The 10,359-nt window shown below is 38.4% G+C and overlaps 1 pseudogene; it reads right to left on the reverse strand.

Moving 5' to 3' along the window:
* Positions 1-4,063: 4,063 nt before the first annotated feature.
* LOC102974442 (elongation factor 1-alpha 1-like) lies at positions 4,064-5,450 on the reverse strand (annotated as a pseudogene).
* Between the last annotated feature and the right edge of the window lie 4,909 nt (positions 5,451-10,359).

The following is a 10,359-nucleotide window of genomic DNA, read 5'->3' on the forward strand; positions in this document are numbered from 1 at the left end:
CAAAAAAAAAAAAAAACATATTGATAATGACCTTAAATGTAAACAGATTAAGTGCTCCAACCAAAAGACAGACTGGCTGACTGGATACAAAAACAACACCTGTATTTATACTGCCTACAAGAGACCCACTTAAGATCTAGAGACATATACAGACTGAAGGCAAGGGGATAGAAAAAGATATTCCAAGCAAATGGGAATCAAAAGAAAGCTGGAGTAACAATACTTATATCAGACAAAATAGACTTTAAAATAAAGACTGTTACAAGAGACAAAGAAGGACACTACATAATGATCAAGGGATCAATCCAAGAAGAAGATTTAACAATTGTAAATATATATGCACCGAACATAGGAGCACCTTAATATATAAGGCAAATGTTACCAGACATAAAAGGAGAAATTGACCGTAGGGCAATAATAGTGGGGGACTTTAACACCCCACTTACATCAATGGATGGAACATCCAGACTGAATATCAATAAGGAAACTCAGGCCTGAAATGACACAGTAGACCAGATGGACTTAACTGATAATTATTGAGCATTCCATCTGAAAGCAACAGAATAAACATTCTTTTCAAGTGCACATGGAACTTCTCCAGGATAGATCACATGTTGGGCCACAAAGCAAGCCTTGGTAAATATAAGAAAACTGAAATCATATCAAGCATCGTTTCTGACCACAACACTATGAGGTTAGAAATCTACTACAAGAAAAAAACTGCAAAAAACACAAACATGTGGAGGCTAAATACTATTCTACTGAAAAACCAGTGGATCACTGAAGAAATCAAAGAGAAAATTCAGAAAAAGCTAGAAACAAAAACAAAAACGTGTTGATCCAAAATCTTTGGGAGGCAGCAAAAGCAGTTCTAAGCGGGAATTTTATAGCAATACAATCTTACCTCAGGAAACAAGAAAAGTCTCAAACAACCTAAACTTACACATAAAGTGACTATACAAAGAAGAACAAACAAAACCCAAAGTTAGTAGGAGGAAATCATAAAGATCAGAGCAGAAATAAATGAAATAGAAACAAAGAAAAAAGCAAAAATCAATGAAACTAAAAGCTGGTTTTTTGAAAAGAGAAACAAAATGGATAAATCTTTAGCCAGACTCATCAACAAGAAAAGGGAGAGGATTCAAATGAATAAAATTAGAAATGAAAAAGGAGAAATTACAACTGACAACGCAGAAATACAAAGGATCATAAGAGGCTACAATAACTAACTATATGCCAATAAAATGGACAACCTAGAAGAAATGGACACAGTCTTAGAAAGGTACAGTCTCCCAAGACTGAAACAGGATGAAATAGATAATATGAACAGACCAATTACAAGTACTGAAATTGAATCTGTGATTTTAAAACTCCCAACAAACAAAAGTTCAGGACCAGATGGCTTCACAGGCGAATTCTACCAAATATTTAGAGAAAAGGTTATGCATATCCTTCTGAAACTATTCCAAAGAACTGCAGAGGAAGGAACACTTCCAAACTCATTCTATGAGGCCACCATCACCCTGATACTAAAACTGGACAAAGATACCACAAAAAAAGAAAATTACAGGCCAATATCCCCGATGAATATAAATGCAAACATCCTCAAAAAATACTAGTAAACCAAATCCAACAATACATTAAAAGGATCATACACCATGATTGAGAGGGATTTATCCCAGTGATGCAAGGATTTTTCAGTATCTGCAAATCCATCAGTGTAATATACCACATTAACAAATTGAAGAATAAAAACCATATAATCATCTCAGTAGATGCAGAAAAAGCTTTTGACAAAATTTAACACACATTTATGATAAAAACTCTCCAGAAAGTGGGCATAGAGGGAAGCTTCCTTAACATAATAAAGGCCATATATGACAAACCCACAGCTAACATCATACTCAGTGGTGAAAAGCTGAAAGCATTTCCTCTAAGATCAGTAACAAGACAAGGATGCCGGCTGTTGCCACATTTATTCAACATAGTTTTGTAAGTCCTAGCCACAGCAATCAGAGAAGAAAAAGAAATAAAAGGAACCCAAATTGGAAAGGAAGAAGTAAAACTGTCACTGTTTGCAGATATGATACTATACATAGAAAATCCTAAAGATGCTACCAGAAAACTACTAGAGCTCATCAATGAATTTGGTAAAGTTTCAGGACAGAAAAATTAATAAACAGAAATATGTTGCATTTCTATACACTAACAATGAAAGATCAGAAAGAGAAATTAAGGAAATGATCCCATTTACCATTGCATCAAAACCACTAAAATACCTAGGAATAATCACACCTAAGGAGGCAAAATACCTGTACTCTAAAAACTGTAAGATGCTGATAAAAAATTGAATACAACACAAACAGATGGAAATATAGTGTGCTATTGAACTGGAGGAATCAATATTGTCAAAATGACTATACTACCCAAAGCAATCTACATATTCATTGCAATCCCTATCAAACTACCAATGGCATTTTACACAGAACTAGATGAAAAAATTTGTATGGAGACACAAAAGACTCAAAATAGCCAAAGCAATCTTGAGAAAGAAAAACCGAGCTGGAGGAATCAGGTGCCCTGATTTCAGACTGTACTACAAAGCTACAGTAATCAAAACAGTATGGTACTGGCACAAAAACAGACAGACAGATCAATGGAAGAGGAAGGCCCAGAAATAAACCCATGCACCTATGGACAATTAATATACAACAAAAAAGGGAAGCATATACAATGAAGAAAAGACAGTCTCTTCAATACGTGGTACTGGGAAAACAGAACTTCTAGATATAAAAGAATGAAATTAGAACATCCTCTAACACCATATACAAAAATAGACTCCAAATGTATTAAAGACCTAAATATAAAACCAGTTACTGTAAAACTCCTAGAGGAAAACAAAGGCAGAACACCCTTTGACAAAAATTGCTGGAGTATCTTCTTGGATCTTTCTCCTAGAGTAATGAAAGAAAACAAAAATAAAGAAATGGGGACTAATTAAACTTAAAAGATTTTACACAGCAATGGAAACTGTAAACAAATGAAAAGACAACATACAGAATGGCAGAAAATATTTGCAATTGATGTGACTCACAAGGGATTAATCTCCAAAATATACAAACAGCTCATACAACTCAGTATCAAAAAGCAAACAACCTCATCAAAAATGGGCAAAAGATCTATGAAGATCTCTCTCCAAAGAAAACATACAGATTCCAAAAGGCACATGAAAAGATTCTCAGCATGGCTGATTATTAGAGAAATGCAAATCAAAACTACAATGAGGTATCACCTCACACCAGTCAGAATTTCCATTATTAAAATGTCTGCAGGGCTTCCCTGGTGGCGCAGTGGTTGCGCATCCGCCTGCCGATGCAGGGGAACCGGGTTCGCACCCCGGTATGGGAGGATCCCACATGCCACGGGGCGGCTGGGCCCGTGAGCCATGGCCGCTGAGCCTGCGCGTCTGGAGCCTGTGCTCCGCAACGGGAGAGGCCACAACAGAGGAAGGCCCGCATACCACAAAAAAAAAAAAAAAAAAAAAAAATGTCTGCAAATAACAAATGCGGGAGACGGTGTGGAGAGAAAGGAACCCTCCTACACTGTTGGTGGGTGTGTAAATTGGTGCAGCCACTATGGAGAACAATATGGAGATTCTTTAAAACTATAAATAGAACTACCATATGATCCTGCAGTCCTGGTCATCTATTATGGAGAAAACCATAATTGAAAAAGATACATGCACCCCAATGTTTATAGCAGAACTATTTACAATAGCCAAGACATGGAATCAACCTAAATGTCCATCAATAGATGAATGAACAAAGAAGATGTGGTGTATATACATACAATGAAATATTACTTGGCCATAAAAAAGAATGAAATAATGCCATTTTCAGCAACATGGATAGATCTAGAGCTTATCATACTAAGTGAAGTAAGCCAAAGACAAATATCATAGAATATCACTTATATTTTTTAAATCTTTAAAAAATGATACAAATTATATACAAAACAGAAATAGACCCACAGACACAGAAAAACTTATAGTTACTAAAGGGGATGGGGTGGGCCAGGTATAAATTACAAGTGGGGGATTAAGATATACCCACTACTATATATAAAGTAGATAACCAACAAGGACTACTGTATGGCATATATATTTATCTGAATCAATTGACCGTATACCTGAAACTAATGCAAAATTGTAATTCAACTATATTTTAATTTAAAAAAAGAGGGTGTTGGGGATAATATTCATTTAGCTTTCTGAGCTTTCTGGGCAGACCTGGTGTCTTGTCAACTCCAGCTGCCTTCTCTTGTCTGCTGCTTTGATGACATCCACAGTTACTGTCTATCTCATGTCATGAACAGCAAAACGAGCAAGAAGGATAGTCATAGAGGTTCACAACACACATGGGCTTGCCAACAAGCATATCAACAATGGCAACATTACCAGATTTCAAGAATTTGGGGACATCTTCCGGCTTTTTTTCCAGAATGATGATCAGTCTTCTCTTTCAGCTCAGCAAACTTGTAAGCAATGTGAGCGGTGTGACAGTCCAGCACAGGTGTATATACAATGCTGATTTGGCCTGGATGGTTCAAGATAATCACTTGAGCTGTGAAGCCAGATGTTTCCACTGATGGGTCATTTTTGCTGTCACAAGCCACATTGCCATGACAAACATATTTGACAGACATGCTCTTGACATTGAAGCCCACATTGTCGTCAGGAAGGCCTTTACTCAAAACTTAATGGTGCATTTCAACAGACTCTACTTCAGTTCTAACAATGACTGGAGCAAAGGTGACCACCATGCCAGGTTTGAGAACACAAGTCTCCACTCGACCCAAAGGGACAGTACCAATAACACCAATTTTGTAGACATCCTGGAGGGGCAGATGCAAGGACTTGTCAGTTGGACAAGTTGGTGGCAATCCAGAGCTTCAAGCAGTGTGGTTCCACTGGTATTGGCAACTTTACAGATGATTTTCCATCCTTTGAACCAAGGCATGCTAGAACTTGGCTCCAGCATGTTGTCACCATTCCATCCAGAAATTGGCACAAATTCTACTGTGTCACAGTTGTAGTCAATTTTCTTAATGTAGGTGCTAAATTCCTTAATAATTTTCTTGTATCTCTTCTGGCTGTAAGGTGACCAGTGGAATCCATTTTGTTAACTCTGACAATTAGTTCTTTCACACCCAGAGTGTTAGCCAGAAGGGCATATTCTTGGAGATACCTGCTTCAAATTCACAGCACCAGCAGCAACAATCAGGACAGCACAGTCAGCCTGGGATGTGCCTGTAATCATGTTTTTGACAAAGTCTCTGTGTCCTGGGGCATCAATGATAGTCACATAGTACTTGCTGTTCTCAAATTCCCACAGGGAGATGTCAATGGTGATAACATGCTCATGTTCAGCTTTCAGTTTGTCCAACACCCAGGCATACCATAAGCAGATTTTGGCAGGAAAGAGCTCTCTGCAGGAGACACCTCTTGTCCTGTCACTAACCTTAAACAAAGCACCTCCATAGTCTACGCATCTCCAGCCCTAGCACACCTTTCAAATCTTTTGATCACATAATACCTTGCCTAATCTGTTGGCTCTTTTCATAGATCAAAGAAGTAGAAATGAAGAAGAAGCAATTATCAGATGACCATATCTCTTCCCTGGCTTTCCCTTCAGGAATCTTGTGAAAAAGCTGTGAACAAGATAGCATCTAAAGAAAAACCACAAGAAGTCTATAAGCCTGCAGACGAGCCTGCGTACAGTGGGGGATGGTGACCATTCTGACCCCCTATCTCAGTGATTAACTGAGATTACACCCTTTTTCCCTTTAAAAACTTTCATGGTCAAGCAGAATCTTTGGAGGTGGGTTTTGGGGGACACTGAGTCCACCATCTAACCAGATTGCTGGCATTCTGATGAAAAGCAGCTTTCCTTTCTACCAACACCTCTCTCTCGTGTATTGATTTTCCAGTGGCAAGCAGCTGGATCTGATTTGGTAACAGATTTTTTGGCACCCAGTGTGGAGCTGAACTCTCGTGATATTTGGGTCCTCTGGGCTTCCTGGAGTAAGGCCACCAGACACAGCAATGCACCAGGACAGTAGTGATGAGTCAGCTGCTCGTGGCTAGCTGGCCTTCGTGGGGAAATTTCTGGGGAGGTCTCAGCAGCTGACTAAGCCAATTTTTTAGAGGACTCTCCTGGTCTCTTTCCTGCCTGACACCAGCTGCCTTTTTACTTCAGGTTGATAGAAATGAAACTTGCAACTTTAAGAGCTGATGGGCTCTAGGTCTGGGTAAATCTGCTGGAACTAGCACCAGCCAATCTCTCTTTCCTGTTCTGTGGCAGCTCGCTGCCCTTTGACCTTGATAAGTGTCAGTCTTCCCTGCCATAAAGTGTCAATTCTTTAAGGGAGCAGAAAAAGTGAGATTCCAAACTGGTCTCTCCACGGGCTTGAGGAGAATTTGAGTTTGTGACCAGTCTGGTTTGTGAACTTGTGTTTCGTGTCTATCTTTTGTCTTTTGAAATGGGAAAGATTTTTGTTATGAGACTATGACTAAGAGAAAGATAGTATTTTATTATAACATTGTGTGGCCACAATACTCTTTAGACTCTAGAGAAAAACTGGTTAAGATGAAACTCTTTTGAAACTCCAAAACAGATTCCTTTTCTTGTATATGCAATTAGAAAAATCTAGCTTGGAAAAATATCTCTTTAAATTCTGATCCTTAGAGAAGGGCCTTTCTGGGAGAAGTTGTTTTTACCCTTCCTGTGCCTTTGAGATGTAGATGATCTACCTGGGCTCTTAGGAGCTTATATAATCAATGTGTGATACTTGGGACTGAAGGCTCCATCAGCCAAAGTTTAGTTCATAAGCTTTCTAAGGGTTTATCAAAAACAAATAGTAAAGCCTTTGTCATCTGAGCAAGTAATGTTTATTCCCTTGTAAACTAGTAAGTTTATCTTGTAATACCTGATTCATAACTGAGTTTTATAAATTTAATGTTAATTTTTAAAATGTATTTATTTTTGGCTGCATTGGGTCTTCATCGCTGCACGCTGGCTTTCTCTAGTTGTAGCAAGTGGGGGCTACTCTTCATTGTGGTGCACGGGCTTCTCACTGTGGTGGCTTCTCTTGTTGCAAAGCACGGGTTCTAGGTGTGTGGGCTTCAGTAGTTGTGGCTCGCGGGCTCTAGAGTGCAGGCTCAGTAGCTGTGGTGCATGGGCTTAGTTGCCCTGCAGCATGTGGGATCTTCCTGGACCAGGGCTCGAACCCATGTCCCCTGCATGGGCAGGTGGATTCTTAACCACTGCACCACCAGGGAAGTCCCATAACTGAGTTTTTTCAAGTGAGCCTATGAGAGCTCTAGTTTTGTCTATGTCTGTGAACACATTATACATATGAAATATCTCTACCTCTGGAAAATATTATCAAAATTGAATCTATAAAGAGCTCTACTTAACTGACTTAAAAGTAAGCAAGCACTTACAAAGAGCTCTACTTAACTGACTTAAAAGTAAGCAAGCACTTACAAATTAAATATAAAAGTAGCTAGAAAAAATGGCTTTCAGGTTCACGTGAACTGGGAATTATTCAATATTAAGTTGATATCTGGTATTAAGGTTAGTTTAAGTTTGCTGATCTAATTAATGTAGACATGTCTTTAGAGTCATGAACATTAAGTATAATACTTTTATTATACTCGGGTTTAATAGAAATAACAAACAAGATCTTGTTATCTGTTGCAAATTTGTCAGCAAGAAAATTATTGTGATAAAATTCTTATAAGTAAATTGAATGCAAATGAGGCAAGAGCTTTGGGGTGAATTGTTTAGAAATGATCATGTTTTAGACATGTGTACTTGAACATAATAACTCCAGATAGTTGGTAAATTGAAATCTTAGAGTTATGCCAAATTGAGTTAAATGACAGAAGTTTAATAACTAGGTCATTACCTCCCAAAAAAGAAATACTGAAATATTAATTACCTGACATTGGCTTCCCTTTATGGAAAAACTAAAAGTGTTCAGAACTATCGAATATGTTTGGTGCCACCCTTAGATAGTCTCTATAAGAAAGCACATATTTTTAGAAATTATTATTGGTATTTATGTTTGCCAATCTATTGAATGCTAATGTAAAAGACAGTTCATAATTGCCTATTTCTTAGTTTTCACTGGAAACTAAGATTCATAATTGCCTATTTCTTAGTTTTCACTGGAAACTAAGATTTTAAGAGTTGAGGATTCTATCTTAAACATGTAGCTAAGGCTACTGGAAATAATAAAGAAATACATTTCAGTATACAGTAGGAAAGTAAGATGTGTACTGTAAAAAAGGAGGTATGAAGGATGGAATTACATTTCATTAAGGGAAAAGTAATTTTTTCTTCGAGCTGATTGTCTCTAGATGGGAAAAATAAGGGACAAACTATTTGGATACAGAAAGTGATGGAAGTTTTGTGGAAAAGGAATCCTAAGAAAAAAGATTTGTGCATGGATAGAATTGACCAAATTTAGATTTAATTCAATTTAGTAAGCAGATTTTCTTGTTAAAAGTAAGCTGGTCAAGCCTGGAGTTTAATTTTCTCTCTGTTAAGAAAAGTTTTCTTGGAGTGTTGCTTTGGTAACAGATTGTGTGAGTTTCTGTGCCTTTAAGTAATTTTTTTTTTGAAAACTTTCTTAAAGACTTTAGTTAAGTGAATAAGTAATATTTCACAGTGACCTCATGTGTTTTAAAACCTTTCTTATATATTTAACAAACTTCCCAAATATCAAATTCTAACTAAATTTCTTTTAACCTCCAGCTAACTCTGAGATGTGCTTGCTTCAAAGGAACCCTGAGACATATCAGAGAAGAATGTTAAACTAATTAGGCTTATTTGGTATGTTAAAATTACTTGAGAAACACTGTCAACTGATTGGAGATGAACTTTAGTTTATATAAGTAAATGTCATTAATATTCCAAAATTTATATGAAAGTCCTAAAATCTGCTATGCCCTGATATGTTGTCATAATTCTAGGTGTTATCTTAAAATGCTGCATGTCACAACACCTGGGTTAAGCTCCTTTGTAAAAAAAACATTGTAATTATATCTCTAACCTTGTGTTTTTAAGCTGGTTGCCATTCACAGACACTTATGTTTTGCAAAGCATTAGCTTCTTCATCATCAGGAAGATTCATGGAAAATGACTTTGACAAGTAGAGGTTTCTGATAACTTTAAAGCATACAGCTAAAATGGGTAAGAAATTTTAAAGAGTCTAAGGAAAACTGATTTCACAAAACTAAGCAAAAAAGATTACACAGAGAGGAACCAAGATGGTGGAGTAGGAGGACCTGCTCTCATTCCCTCTTGCAAGAACACCAGAATCACAACTAGCTGCTGGACAATCATCGACAGGAAGACACTGGAACTCACCAAAAAAGATACCCCACATCCAAAGACAAAGGAGAAGCCACAATGAGACAGTAGGAAGGGCACAATCACAGTAAAATCAAATCCCATAACTGCTGGGTGGGTGACTCACAGACCGGAGAACACTTATACCACAGAAGTCCACCCACTGGAGTGAAGATTCTGAGCCCCACGTCAGGCTTCCCAACCTGGGGGTCCTGCAATGGGAAGAGGAATTCCTAAGGAATCAGACTTTGAAGGCTAGTGGGAATTGATTGCAGAACTTTGACAGGACTGGGGGAAACAGAGACTCCACTCCTGGAGGGCACACACAAAGTAGTGTGTGCACTGGGACCCAGGGGAAGGAGCAGTGACCAAGGGGAGACTGAACCAGACCTACCTGCTAGTGTTGGAGGGTCTCCTGCAGAGGCAGCGGGTGGCTGTGGCTAACCATGGGGACAAGAACACTGGCAGAAGAAATTCTGGGAAGTACTCCTTGGTGTGAGCCCTCCCAGAGACTGTCATTAGCCCCACCAAAGACACCAGGTATGCTGCAGTGTTGAGTTGCCTCACACCAAACAACCAACAGGGAGGGAACCTAGCCCCATCCATCAACAGTCAAGTGGATTAAAGTTTTACTGAGCTCTGCCCACAACAGCAACAGTCAGCTCTACCCACCACCAGTCCCTCTCATCAAGCCTCTTAGATAGCCTCATCCACCAGAGGGCAGACAGAAGAAACAAGAAGAACTACAATCCTGCAGCCTGTGGAACAAAAACCACGTTCACAGAAAGACAGACAAGATGACAAGGCAGAGGGCTATGTAACAGATGAAGGAACAAGATAAAACCCCAGAAAAACAACTAAATGAAGTGGAGATAGGCAACCTTCCAGAAAAAGAATTGAGAATAATGATAGTGAAGATGATCCAGGACCTCAGAAAAAG

This window comes from Physeter macrocephalus, chromosome 12, assembly GCF_002837175.3.
Source record: "Physeter macrocephalus isolate SW-GA chromosome 12, ASM283717v5, whole genome shotgun sequence".
Taxonomy (NCBI): domain Eukaryota; kingdom Metazoa; phylum Chordata; class Mammalia; order Artiodactyla; family Physeteridae; genus Physeter; species Physeter macrocephalus.